The sequence below is a fragment of the Callithrix jacchus genome, chromosome 2, assembly GCF_049354715.1.
Source record: "Callithrix jacchus isolate 240 chromosome 2, calJac240_pri, whole genome shotgun sequence".
Taxonomy (NCBI): domain Eukaryota; kingdom Metazoa; phylum Chordata; class Mammalia; order Primates; family Cebidae; genus Callithrix; species Callithrix jacchus.
The window spans coordinates 21,423,683-21,438,334 of record NC_133503.1 but is presented as its reverse complement, the minus strand read 5'-3'; the positions used below and the strand labels follow the sequence as shown (position 1 = coordinate 21,438,334).

Below are 14,652 nucleotides of genomic sequence, written 5' to 3'. Positions count from 1 at the left end.
TAGTTTACTGAACATTTACTATGTGCCAGGTCTGGTTTTTTTTTTTTTTTTCTGTATGTATGGCTAATCCTTATTACAGATCTGCAGGTCAGGTGGTATTTTTCCACTGAATAGTTGATGAAACAGTATAAGGTATGTAACCTGGCTTAGCAAAAATTGGAGATTGGATTAAAATCCAGATTACTTGACCTAAAGACCATTGTTATTTTCAATCTATTCCCTTCCAATGAGCTACTAATGATAAGCATCAGCCACATGCAGTACACACAAACTTCTAAGTTTACAATATAGGGGTCCTCCTAGGCCTTCAATCTAGATTGTAATGTATGAAAAAGTAGGTAATTTCCAGGAAACTATTTCTGGGAAATTAATGTATTGGCTTTGATTATAACATTTGAAGTTGCAGAAATTCAATTATTCACTCACTCCTCATTATTTATTGACCATCAGTTCATTTTCTAAGTGCAAGAGTTACCAGTCAGACCAAGTCTCTGCCTTCAGAAATATTAGCTTATAGAGGAGGATGAGCAGAGAAACAAACAAATAATATAAATAAAAATTTTAGATTCTGATAAGCCTATAGAGAGAATGAAGGCAAGCCACAAGACAGCCCTTGACTGTGAGGTGGAGGAGCTGCGAAAGGTGACCCAGGAAGACCCTCTTCCCTGAGCAGTGGCCTGAGGCTGAGATGAGCCAGGAGTGAGCATATCTGGGGTATCTGTGCTTCTCAAGAGGCGAACAGGTACAAAAAGCCTGAGGTGAGAGTAAGCACAATGAGTTTAATAAACAGATGTCCCCAGTGTGACTTGATTGACTTGGTCCTAGTGAGTGAGAAGAGTAGAAACAGGAGTTGAGAGCAGGGAACAAAACAGATACGACATTGTAGACCACAGTAAGGATCGTATTTCATCTGAGTAGGAATGCATTAGATTTGTACACAAAAAAGAAAATCTCCTAACTTTTTAATAGACCACAGATTTTAGAGAGCATGGTACACAGAAGGAGACCAGTGAATGGTTATTACCTGCATCCAGGTACAAGGCGATCATGCCATGGACTAAAGCGGGAGAAGTGGAGATAGCGAAACATATTTTAGATGTACAGTTGATGGGACTTGCTGATGGAATGACTGTAGGCTCAGAAAAAAAGAGGAACCAAGGAGGACTCCTGAGATTTTGACCCAAGCAACTGCATGAATTAAGTGCCACTTCCTGAGATGGGGAAATAGGTTGGGTACTGGGGGGAAATGAGTTCTATCTAATTCATGATATGTATGAGGTGATGTGTACTACATACATAAATAAGGATGTCGTGTAAACAGTAGGACTCAGAAATATGAGGCTCAGAGGGCAAGTCAGAGCTCGAGATGATCCTCACCATAATGAGATTTAACGCTTCAGAAGAGATCACCAAGGGAGTGTACAAATAAAAGGAAGAGGAGTCAAAATGAAATCTTGAAACGTATGAATGGAGGCCCAGTTGAGAAGGAAAAACTAGCATAGGTAAAAGGAAGAAGAGGGGTGTGTGAGGTATGGAAACCTGGGGAAGAAAGTGTTTCAAGAAGACGACAGTGGTCAACTGGTATTAAATATGACTAAGAGGCCAAATAAAATGAGAAGAGAATTTGCCATGGTATACAGCCCCAGTTTTCTGTATAGGTATTTAGATTGTGCCCTGCCCAAGAATCCCTGGCAGAAGAATGAGGGGAGGCTGAAATCCAGCCCCTGCATCTGTTCACCAATACTCTGCACTCTTTTTTGCCTCAGGCACTTCATACCTGCTGTTTGCTCTACCTGAGACGGCCTCCCATCATTTTCCCCTTTCCTCTAGCCCTCTCCTCTAAACCTATTCAATTTTGCCTCCTTTCTTTAAACCTCAGCTTAAACAACTTTGCTTGCATCTGGGAACCTTTCCTGACTTCCCAAACTTCTGTATTTTTCATGCTTGGATGCTTAATCTTTCCTAACCAGTTTCCCCTGGTACTATATTAGTTCTAGGTATGCAGGACCTTGTCTTCCTTGTTCACCTCTTGATCCCCAGAGCCCAGCATGGTGCCTGACACATCAGAGACCCTCAGGACCTCTTTGTTAAATGAGTGAGTGAATACATGAATGAATGAATGAATGAATGAATGAAGCCTTTCTCACTTCCTTGAGAACTAAATTTTGAACATAGAATCTCGCTTCAGCCTCAGTTAGACTGTGCTTTATTAGTAATTTTCTACCGAGTTCTGACTCTTCTTCTCCCAAAGCCTCTCAGTTTGCCTGCAGGGCACCTGGGTCTGTTGCCTCTTTGCTAAGATGATGATCTGGATTGCAGTAGGGGACTCCATCTACTTCTGTATTTTTAAATCATCTGTGCTAATGTTGAGACTCTTCATTTGTGTCTTCATGTTGCCCAGCAACCCTGCCATGCACATGATAGGAACATCCTGATCACCAGAACCAAGTTTTGGTTTCCTATTAATGGCTCAAGAAATCCAAGGGGAAGCAGGTGGCAGTTGGTTGAATGAGACAGTGCATCTCAGCCTTTTTTCTTCTATCACATGCATGATATTTACATCAATAACATGTTCTCAAAGGTTAGCCATATTTTGACCCCCCCAAAAGACTTCACCCCACATAATAAAAGAATACCAGGAACTATGAGCATTTAAAATTTTTTTTTTGAGATGGAGTTTCGCTCGTTACCCACCCTGGAGTGCAATGGCGCGATCTCAGCTCACCGCAACCTCCGCCTCCTGGTTCAGGCAATTCTCCTGAACAAAGGTACAATTTCTGCAAATACAAGACTGAAATTCTCCTGCCTCAGCCTCCTGAGTAGCCGGGATTACAGGCACGTGCCACCATGCCCAGCTAATTTTTTGTATTTTTAGTAGAGACGGGGTTTCACCATGTTGACCAGGATGGTCTCGATCTCTTGACCTCGTGATCCACCTGCCTCAGCCTCCCAAAGTGCTGGGATTACAGGCTTGAGCCACCGTGCCCGACCCCAAATATGAGCATTTCAATAGGCACAATTCAAAAGTGGATCCGTAAGGATCATAAATACAGTAGGCTGAGGATTAGTAAAAATTTGTCCTAAGCTAGAAGCAGCTCTATTCTCTTATTTCCTATTCAAAAAATACTGGATTTCAGGTGAAAGACAGCTAGAAATCTAATAGCCTTGAATTGGCTATAATAGAAATAAAAATGTCTATAATATAACACACAAAGTTTTGGTTTCATCATAATAAAAACAACAAGGTCTTCATGTTTCATGAGGAATAAGATCCCTATTTTGACAATTTCCTTAATTATATTTTTCACAAACTCTAATTTTTAAGGATGCCAAATATTGCGGTAGGAAACACTTTTGAAAAGGAATTGTGAGTTCTGGTTTTAATCCTCAAATAAAGGGAAACAATGGCTCCTTATGTCCTTAACTTGCACCATGGTACTTGCTAAGGATTTTCAATAGAATTTCAGAGGCGGGTTTCGCATGATGATACCAGTTTAGTGGTTAAGGAACACATCAGGGAGGCCAAGAGCACCTCTTCCTTTGATACTCTAGAGAGTGATTCTCAAAGTGTGGTCCCCTGACCAGCAGCCATAGCATCACTTTGGAACATATTGGACTTAAAATGATAAAACCCCACTCCAGATGTACTGAATCGGAGACTGTGGGGTGGGATCCAGCAATCTATGTTTTAACCAGGGCGCCAAGTAATTTTGGTGCACTCTACGGTGTGAGAACCACTAATCTAGAATAGCAGCATATTTGCTCACTAGGGAGAGAATAAGTATAGGACTTTAAAATGGAACCAAGTTTAAAAAATGCGTGACCCACGATTTTCAATCCAGCAAGACACTACAGAAAATGTATTTCTATCGCAGTAGAAGTAACAGTCAAGGGTAGAAGGGAGAAAGTGGGTTGCAAGACTTTTCTCCTAAAGCCAAAGGTATAATTTCTGCAAATACAAGACTGAAAAAATTAAAAGTCAAACAATAAAATATGAAATATAATAAGGGAAAGTTGGCTTCTAAACATGGGGTAACTAAATCTATTCAAAACGAAAACTTTGGTAATTAGCATCTGGCACAAAGTCATCAGGAGATGCCTGCCGAGAGATTCCCACCAATGTCTTCGTTAAAAATTACATGTAATATGCCCCTATATAAGCTTGTTATTGAGAAGTGTGAGATCAAGCAGGGCATAGTTCTTGAATCCTCCCCCAAGAAAAATGAGCAGCTCTGAAGAGCTGAAGTTATTTCCCAAGAGATTAGGGTATAGTGAGAAATCCTAGTCTTAATCCCTACTTCATCTCTTCCACATGACAGCTGGTAGCACAGGCTGAAGATAGATCCCTGAACTGGGCTATAGAAGCATCCAAAAAAACACAAGAGGCTTGATACCACTCTCCTGACTGCCCTTCTGGAAAAGTTTGCACTCAAATTAGGAGATCAGGCCAATATGTTCAAATCTGCCAAGGGAAAACCATTTGAATTCATGAGGACACTGTGGTAGCAAGTAACAAAAACTAATCCCCTACCTAGTTAAAGGGAAAACAAGGAATTTATTATGAGACTACAGAGATGTCTTATCAAGGATGGAAATTAATTGTGCAATTAGAACTAGGAAGTTCAAAGAAACTTCCTCCATTTCTCCCTCTCTCTAAGGTGTCTCTGTGTGCCTGTTTCATTCTTCACTTTGTCTACATCTCTGAAACACACAGCTGAACTGGCCATCCCCAGATTGAGTCTATACAGTGATGTTCAACTTGGAGCCTCATATTGTCAGACAGCCTGACTCTCCTCTCTCGGTGACAGATTGTAAGAAAGAGAATCTGCTTGACCTTGCCTGTATCATGTGCAGCCTCAGCCCAAACTTCCATGATTGGGTAGTGCCACGGTTACAGAAATGACTCCTGGGTCCAGGCCTATGGAAGGGAAGCGCAGCAGGCAGTTCACAGATTAACATAGAAGAAGACAGCTCTGTGGTTGAAAAGATATGTTAAGATGACTCGTATCAGAAAAGCACATCACCAAAAATAAACCAATTAGCTCTATTTGAAAAACTCTCCAGGGAAGGGGTGGTTAATGGGGCTAATCTGGAGATGGAGAAATATTAATAACATCTTTTCTGGCAATAGTTCACAAGATAGTGGTTCACTGGGGTGAACTGTGAAGCAAATAAATGGCCACTCACCAGAACTTGCGATCTTTGATCTAAGCGAATATGATCATACAAAATCCACATGGTAAAATACAGAAAATCTTTGCAAAGTACTACGGTGCAACTCAAGAATACAAGAAACAATTATTTTCATTTATTTGAGTATTGAAGCCAGGACTACACCACTCATTCTCAGCATTATTTTTTATATTATTTGATATCCCTAAAAGTTAAAGTTCTTAATAACAGAGCAGCTGTCAAAATAGAGATTTTTCTTATTGAAGAAAAAAACCCCTTTTTTCTATGATGAAACCAAGATTTTTGATGGATTGGTGGAATTTGATGTAAGCAAGTTTATGCTTTGCCAATATGAACTCTCTTGAATGGATAACTAGGATTTGCCTAAATTTTTCTACTACTTTCAGAAAAGAGGAAATATGGTGAATGTAACTTGGTGGGGGGCAAAATATGATATAAACTTTGAGACTCTTCCATATTTGATTAGGTAATGAGTCATGCTTATTATGGACTTGTTGAAAAAAGTATTTTGAAGTGTATATGTAGATTGCTACTTTCTTTTAAAATCTCTCAAGGATCTCCTGGATAAATACTTTTCATGCTATATTTTCTTATTGGTGCACATGACTTTAGTAATTCTAGATTTCTCTTTCTGGTGACTCTTTCAGTTTTTGTTCTGTGATTTTATGAATATGTCTACACAAAGGAGATTAAATTGCCTCACTCTACAGTGGAACCAATCACTCCTACAAACTATTTCATAAAATAGAGCCTTCAAGTCAGATTAGGAACTAATCCCCCTTTCAAGGTTAGTCTCCAAGAAAGCAATCAATTGACTGGAGACACAAAGAGGTACTTCCATTCCCCCAAACATAATTCATTTTGACTCTATAATAGGCCCCGTGATTTCTGACTATGATGATTTCTGACGTAACTGTGTTAAGGTTGGTAAAAACAAATTATCTGGATTGGATGGCAAATTAAACCATTCTAAGTCAACAGTATTTTAGTCTCAATGACTTTGTTAGATTATAATTCAATCAAAACCAGAGCTTTAGGGGAATGAGATACAGCTCTGGTAAGTTTTGTTTTTGTTGTTTGTTTCGCCTGAGGCAGGGTTCATTCAAAGTTGGAATGCAGTGGTGTGATCACAGTTCATCGCAGCCTTGAACTCCTGGGCTCAAGCAATCCTTCCACCTCAGCCTCCTAAGTAGCTAGGATGGCAGGTGCATGCTACCACTCCTGGGCACTTTTTTTCTTTTTGTAGAGACAGGATCTCCCTATGTTGCCCAGGCTGGTCTCAAACTCTGGCCTTTAGTGATCATCTTGCCTCAGCCTCCCAAAGTACTGGGTTTATAGGAGTGACCCACCTCACCTGGCCTCTGGTACATTTTGATGAAAGGAAACCAAAAGGAAAAGGTTTGGGACACAGAGTCAGGGATCCTACTGGAGCGGTATCTTAATGGATGAAATCCATGAAGGACCCAGGAAGCTAGAATCTGGAGCTGTCATAGATTTGAAAAGAACACCGAGAAGAGAATTGAGGAGTTTTTCTACTCAACCACTTTACAAAACACTAGGGTTCATTCTGTTGCACATTTTCTCATCACACAAATTCATCTCATAAACACTAATGAAGCATGACTGTACATATAATACAATTTCAGGCAGTAGAACAAGAGAAGAAATCTCAGTTTCCTAACTTAAAATCCAGGATAATACCAACTAGAATAAGTTGCCTCTTGGTCCAGGAAAGCTTATGCCACAAATCAAAATAAAAGCAGGTTTTTAGGAGAGCCTCATTGCTACCAGGGATGCTGTAAACTTGTAGGAGCCCATCCGTTAAGTGTTTAGCACTCAGGTGTTGGTTTATTTTGGATCTTGGGATTGATATAATGATTTTTTTCTTGAGAAAACTTGTTTTGGGATCACAGCTGTTGGAATCAAATCCATAGGGATAAGGGAAGTCAACTTCCCTCCTCCTTGGTTTCTCTCTCTGAATGAAGACAGTTTTGTGAACATGGTGGTGGGGTTTGGGGCGATCATGATGGCTCGCAAACTGAGCATCAGCCTCCAGTGCTTTTCATGTTCTTCAGAAAACGAGATTCAGATTACCATGGTTTGGGAATTGAAATCCTGACATGAACAATTAAATTCTGTATTTATATTCCTAGCAATTTCATCTTGTCATTTGTGGTTTTCTTCAAATTACATAACAATTAAATGAAGAATTTGGCAAAGAAATTGAACCAGATGCAAGTTTCTTGTCTCACCCCCCGCCCCCCACCGCCCCCACCCTCCATTCCCTTTTAATGGCAGGAAAAAGAATGTAATTTAAGTCTTCCCAGCTCTTCAGCTGTGGAACAGCTGAACAGGCATCTTGAAGGAGAAAGTGTCTCTTTCACTAAAGAGTGTGATGGAGTGTTTTATCTGCAATGTTGAAGAGGAAAGCCCTTGAAGCACAGAATTCCCTAAGAGAGATGAAACACACACATACTCCAACCACAGCATTTATTATCCTGACATTGCAATTTGGTAAACAAAAGATACAAAAAGTGTCATTCTGGCCTACCTTTTTGTAGATACACATATGAGAGCGTTCCTTGAAAATGTAACAAGGCCAAAAGCTTATTCAAAGACATAAATTAAGCCCTGATATCTGAACTGGTCTAACGAATGCCAAATTATGTTGTCATATCCACTTAAACGAATGCTGAGAATCTTAATGTTCTTCTACAGTTGGGTGATAAATAAGATCAAATACATTGTATGTACCTTTCACACTCCCTGTATCTGTTTCATCAGAATGGTAAAAAACTTATTTTTGTTGGATTTAGATTTATCACCTGCATACGTTCATTATACTGCTTAAAAATTTTTCAGTTTGTAGCACTAGCAGAGCATTTGACAAACAGGCTTAGAATGCTCTTACAAGAGCCTTAAAGGATGAACTCCATGCCATCTGGGAGCAGAACATCCCCAACCGGGAGTTCAAGTGCAGACAACTTAAAAGACAATATACATCATCCAAAGAAAGTTTGCAGAAAGTTTGGCTGTGCACTTCCAAAACTTAAACCCAAAGTGTTGCATTACATTTTATTCTGAAAGAAGTGCAAGAGTCTCTGAATAATTTCCTTTGCTGAATTACACAGATAATGAACTTTTCCATTTTTCCTGACCCATGACTTGATATTAGGCAACAAAACTATTAGGTGAAGAAAATGCTGTTTGCTTGAGTGGTTCCATTTTCGTCACCATCCACCTCCCTCCACCTTATTGCCAAACACAAATGCTGACTTAGAACAAAGACAATTTTCCTTTCTGAATTTTGCTTCTCCTTCTAAGGAATACGGCAAGATGAGGAAAGCAGCGTTTGGCATTAGTGGGTTCCATTAATACTGGAAACTTACCAGGCATGGGATCTAGGACAAGTTTTTATCTCTGTACCAAAAAGTTTTCATCTTAAAAAAAGTGAAAAAATATCACTACTTCCATTATAGAGTTATTGTGAGATAAGGTATGGAATGTTCCAATGAAGTCGTTCTCAGCAGATGCCTGAATGCTCTCATTGTTGATATTTGAGTTCATGTTAGCTGTGGTCCACCACCTCTGATCACTTAGTATTTGCTCTCTCTTTGCCGTGCTCACAAGAGTTAACGTCAATACTTGTGCTCACCATTTATATATTCCCTGGAATTTGAATTGCTCTTTTTATATTTATAGTTTGTTTTCCTTTCCCAGACCAAATGACCCTTATTTAAAAAAAAATAACTTATTTTCTTTTCTACAAAAATAATACATGCTCAGATTAAAATTTTAGCAAATTTAGATGAGAAAGGCAAATAAAAATGAGCTATAGTCTCATCTCTATGTAACATGTTGGTGTATGTCCTTCCATGTTGTTTAATTACAGTGTGTGACTATTTTACCTATAGTACCTGTGACGGTTATAGTAAAAATCCACCCAGATCTGAGATCATAAAAAGTCTAAAGTGAAACATTTAGAAAGGGAGCTGCATCAGCTAGGACATCAGTGCAATGGTCTTGAGTATCTATGGGCAAACATACGTGCCTCCTAAAAAGTCAGGAAAAAAGAGCATCAAAAGACAAGTGTCACTGTGTTACCTGGTGTCTGCCATTATTGGAGTCACAGAAACAGATGTGTCTTTGGAGGAGAGTTTTTTCTTCAGGGTATGAGGAAAGCAACCCAGGTAGAGTGACTGTCATCCCTTATAACCCAGGCAGCATTTGCAATGGTTAAACTGTATGTTTTCCTTGGCCTGGCCAAGTTAAGCTTTTGTCATTCACTGAGCAGACGTCCACCAAATTAGAAACATTGGAGCAGGCAATTTCTCTGATGTTTTGGTTTTAACAGTACTGATCTGTAATTATTTCTACAAACAAAAAGAAAGTGTTTGACAGAGACGTTTAAAGACCTAAAACAACTTTCTTATAGGAAACACATGCGTCTTCTCCAAATTAAAACACACCATTATGCTAATAGGAGGACACTCAGCAAGTGGAATTTGCTAGTGATTTGTTGAGGGCCTGGGGTAGTGATCAGAAGGTAAGAACCAACTGACTTTTGTTAGCTGTTTTGAACAGATGCCAACAGAGCGAAGTCCAACAAATATGTCCTTAGAATGACCCTATTATACACACAGGGGAAGTATCTTTGTGTTTTTTTATGGGACTGTACAAAGCTGAGCTTTAGAAAACACAACGAGAATGAATTTCTGGTTTGTATTAGGGCCTTCTCACCTTGCCCCTGAATTGAAATATCCAGCTCTCTGTTTCTTTTAAATTTTAAGTTCTGGGATACATGTGCAGGGCGTGCAGGTTTGTCACATAGGTAAACACGTGCCATGGTGGCTTCTTGCACCTATTAACCAAATAAACAGCTCTTTAGACTTGAAGTCAAATAAATTTGTATACAAGTATGGTGTGTCTTCTGTGACTTCAATGTGCAACCTGGTGTAAGAATAGCAATGCCAGCTCTTTCTCAAAAAGCAAAGTTTGTATTCTGTGTAATTTTTCTGCCACCCTGAATATCCACTGCAATCTCACCAATAAAAAGAAAGAAATTACAAGTCCATCCTAATGGCCACTGTACTTGGAGATACAGCAATTTGTATTTGGGAACAGGACACTTATAAAGCACAATAGACGTCAGAAGGAAACTTTCACAGTGAAACATGCTTAGTGATGAGCAGAGGTAATTTTGAGAAAAACAAGGAATTCCGTAATGTTTCATTCCCCCTCTAATGACTGCACACTTCAGGAGTGGTTTCGTTCACGTGAGGGTAAGTAACCCACAATGCAAAGAAGAAAGTGCAGTGAAGAAACTTTTCCAAAGTCATGCTTTCTTGATTTATATTTTTTAATAAAAATTGAGAATACTGCCAAGATTTTTTCCATCTATCATTAACTTGTAGCATTTCCTATCACCATCATTAGTCTTAGGACTCTACCTCCAAATCTTATTTGACTCTGTTCCAAGCTCTTTTTGCTCTAGGTCTTGCTGTTTTATCATGGCTAATGTCCCCAAGATCATCAGGGACATTGAACTGGGTTGTTTGTTAAAATATATGTTTGGTTTTCTTTTTGTTTATTACAGGAAATATTCCCTGTTCCCAATAGCTTTGCCTTTGTGAGTTTACAGAAAACGTTTGGTTCCATTTCTGCAAGCATGGTCCGCATCTGACTCACTGAACACATTAGCCCTGCATTAAAATGGAAACGGCATCAGAAAGGGGCATCACTTTAACCTCTTATCAATTATTACTGCCTCAGTATGAGTCAGGTTATCTGCCTATATCTAGAAAAATTAATCACTCCCTGCTGTGACAGTCCTCATATATTCCAGTTTTCCTAAGCACTTTCTAATTTCATATAATTTTACCCTTTTCAAAAGGGTGATGTATTAAACTTTTACCTACTTATGACTTTATATACATTAATATTTTACATAAATTAAAATGTTGACAAAAATCATGTGTCAAATAATGTGTCCTGTTTTTTCCTTCTGGAAGTACAGTATGTGGCTGGGGAGTTTGCATGTTACCAGTTTTAGCAGTCACTGGGCTGTGCCATAGTGCTTTGCACACACGGCCAAACTCCCTCCCTGGGCAACGCCTCCTCAAGGGCAAAGACCTTAGCTAGTGCTCAGTAAATGCTTACTGAGTGATTAGTAAAGATCCCAAGTGGACTAATACGTTTGGATTTAAAAAATAAACACAACGATGTGTTGACTGGTCTGGGGAGGTGTGGTGACCTAACAGAGAGTTACCGGAGAATGTGGTCCCAATCAGTAGGAGACACCAGGAGACTTTGAGAGCAGTGGTTCTCAACCAAGAACCATCTTGCCCCCCACGGGGCCTTTTTGATTTTCATGACTGAGGTTGTACTACTGGTATCTAGTGGCTAAAGGCCAGGGATGCTGCTGAAGATCCTGTACTGCACAGGACAGGCCCCCACAACAACCAGTTATTTGGCTCCAATTCTCAATTGTGCCAAGGTGGAGAAACCCTTCCCTAGAGCACTAAGTAGATTAGGTAGGTGGGTAGAGGCAGAGCTGAAACAAGAAGATAATAAAATAATATGTGCTGTGCAACCCGGGCTCTGGCATAGATATTTTGCATAGATCATCTTCTTTAATCCTGGTAACAAATTCTCGTGGTTGATATTATTATCTTATGAATGAAGAAGCCAAGGTTAAGTAACTGACTCAAGGTCACACAGCTGGGAAATGGTAGAGGTGACATTTTTGAACCCAGAATCTTTTAAACCCTTAACCACCTCCACAAACCTTGCTTCTACTGGAGTTTTTTTTTAATTAGGTTCTAATTTCCAATAAACAGAATTAAAACATCATGTAATATTATATTAAAATGTAATAAGAGCAAAACTCATAAACAAGTATCATGAGAAAAGAGGAACAGAATTATAAAAAGGATTCCTGAAACAAAAATCACACACAGGTATGCAAAGACCAAAGCTGGCCTTCCAAGTTGGCTTTGACTTCCCAAGTGGACAAAGTGAAAAAGAAATTGTAATCCATTACACGATGCACATTATTCATGAGATGAAAAACCCACCAATTGCTCCAGAGTAGCCAATGTTTCCCAGCTGAGAGGACTGAGAGAAATTTCTCATGGTCCTCATAAGTAAGCCACTATCTGTATCATCATCAAGAATATCTCTATTCATGTCCTCGGCCCACTTTTTAATGTTTTTCTTGTAAATTTGCTTACGTTCCCTATGAATGCCGGATATCAGACCTTTGTCAGATACACAGTCTGCAAATATTTTCTCCTATTCTGTAGGTTGTCAGTTTACTCTGTTGATAATTTCTTTTGCTGTGCATAAACTCTTAAGTTTAATTGTCCCATTTGTCAATTTATACACTTTTCTAAAAACATATGCCACCAACAAGCATATGCAAAAATAAAAAAAGGTAAATATCACTGATCATTAGAGAAATGCAAATCAAAAGCACAATAAGATACCATCTCATGCCAGTCAGAATAGCTTATTAAAGAGTCAGAATAAATAACAGATGCTGGTGAGGTTGTGGAGAAAATGAACACTTTATACTGTTGATGGGAGTGTCAGTTCAACCATTACGGAACTGACAAGTCCACAAGTATGGCAAGTCCTCAAAGACATAAAAAATGGCTCCTTACGGTGCCTCTTTAGGACTCAGCTTACACCTGATGAGGATGTAAGATATTTAAAGACGTAAAACTACCATTCTATTCCTGCAATTCCATGACTGGGTATATGCCTAGGGAACTAGAAATCATTCTGCCATAAAGACACATGCACATGAATGTTCATGCAGCACTATTCACAATGGCAAACACATGGAATCAACCTAAGTGCCTGTCAATAACAGGTTGAATAAGTGATACATATACATTGTGAAATATCACGCAGCCATAAAAAGGAACAAGATTATGTTCTTTGCAGAAACATGAATGGAGCTGGAGGCCATTATCCTACACAAACTAATGCAGGAAGAGAAAACCAAACACTGCATGTTCTCACTTACAAGTTGGAGCTAAATGATGAGAACTCATAAACACAAAGAAGAGGACAACAGACACTGGGATCTACTCGAGTGTGGGGAAATGGAGAAGAGCAGAAAAGGTAACTATTGGGTACTAGGCTTAGTGCCTGGGTGACAAAATCATATGTATAAGGAACCCATGTGACATGAGTTTACCTATGTAACAAACCTGCATGTGTATCCCCAAGCCTAAAATAAAAGTTAAAGGAAGAATATCTCTACAATGAGTGAAACAGTATTTTGTTTTGCCGTTTCCCTCAGCATCCCTCTGTCCAATAATCAATCCGAAACTGCATATTAGAAGGGATGGGTTGGATGTAGATCAAAAGAGAGCAGTCAAAGGTACAAATCATGATCTGACTTTAAGTACCTAAATCAAGAGGATGGAAAGGCTGCAGCACCATGAGTTAGTCCTCTAGGGACATGACACCTCACAGTGCCTCTTTAGAACTCAGTTTCTACACATGGTTAATAGGATTTATCTTGCAGGGCAATGGTTCATAATATTTTAATTCATTCAGGAAGCATTAATTGGATGCTTACTCAGTGTTGGCCATTGGGCCGGGGTCTGCACCTAGTTCACAGAGATAAACATGGCAGATGGGATTCTTGTTGCCCCAGAGCTATAGCTTGATGGAAGACAGAGAGATTCACCTACATATACAATCCAAAATCATACGTTCAACAGATATTTATAGAGCATCTACAATGGGTTAGCCACTGTAATGCAATAGCTTTATCTACCATTTTATTGTTAAAACTGATCACATTAAACAATTTTTTTAAAAAACTTCTTGCAGGGCCGGGCGCGGTGGCTCAAGCTTGTAATCCCAGCACTTTGGGAGGCCAAGGCGGGTGGATCACGAGGTCAACAAATTGAGACCATCCTGGTCAACACGGTGAAACCCTGTCTCTACTAATAATTACAAAAAATTAGCTGGGCACGGTGGCGCGTGCCTGTAATCTCAGCTACTCTGGAGGCTGAGGCAGGAGAATTGCCTGAACCCCGGGGGTGGAGGTTGCGGTGAGCCGAGATTGCACCATTGCACTCCAGCCTGGGTAACAAGAGCAAAACTCCATCTCAAAAACAAACAAACAAACAAACAAAAAAAACAAAACAAAAAAAAACCAACTTCTTGCAATGAGAGGAACTGAGTGAAACACCCAAGTGACTAAGTAGAGCAGATTCAAATGAGGAGACTTGCAATGGCTGCCACCTATTCTTATAACGGTCTTGCATCTTTAGTTGAGAGAGTGACATTCCTATAGCAGTTGGACTGAGTGATAACAATGGTGTTAGTGCCTTATCTGTGCTGCTGGATCCCCAGGCACTTGGATCCATATATTCATCCAACTAACTCCAGGCTACAAAAGGCATGCAGGTTGGTCCAGATAAAACCAATACCAAG

General features: G+C 39.5%; 1 long non-coding RNA gene across 11 annotated transcripts in view; it reads right to left on the bottom strand.

Annotated features, from left to right (window-relative positions):
• The window catches only part of LOC118150066 (uncharacterized), a 153,362-nt gene that overhangs the window by 124,266 nt on the left and 14,444 nt on the right, over positions 1–14,652 (bottom strand). The window lies entirely within an intron of this gene.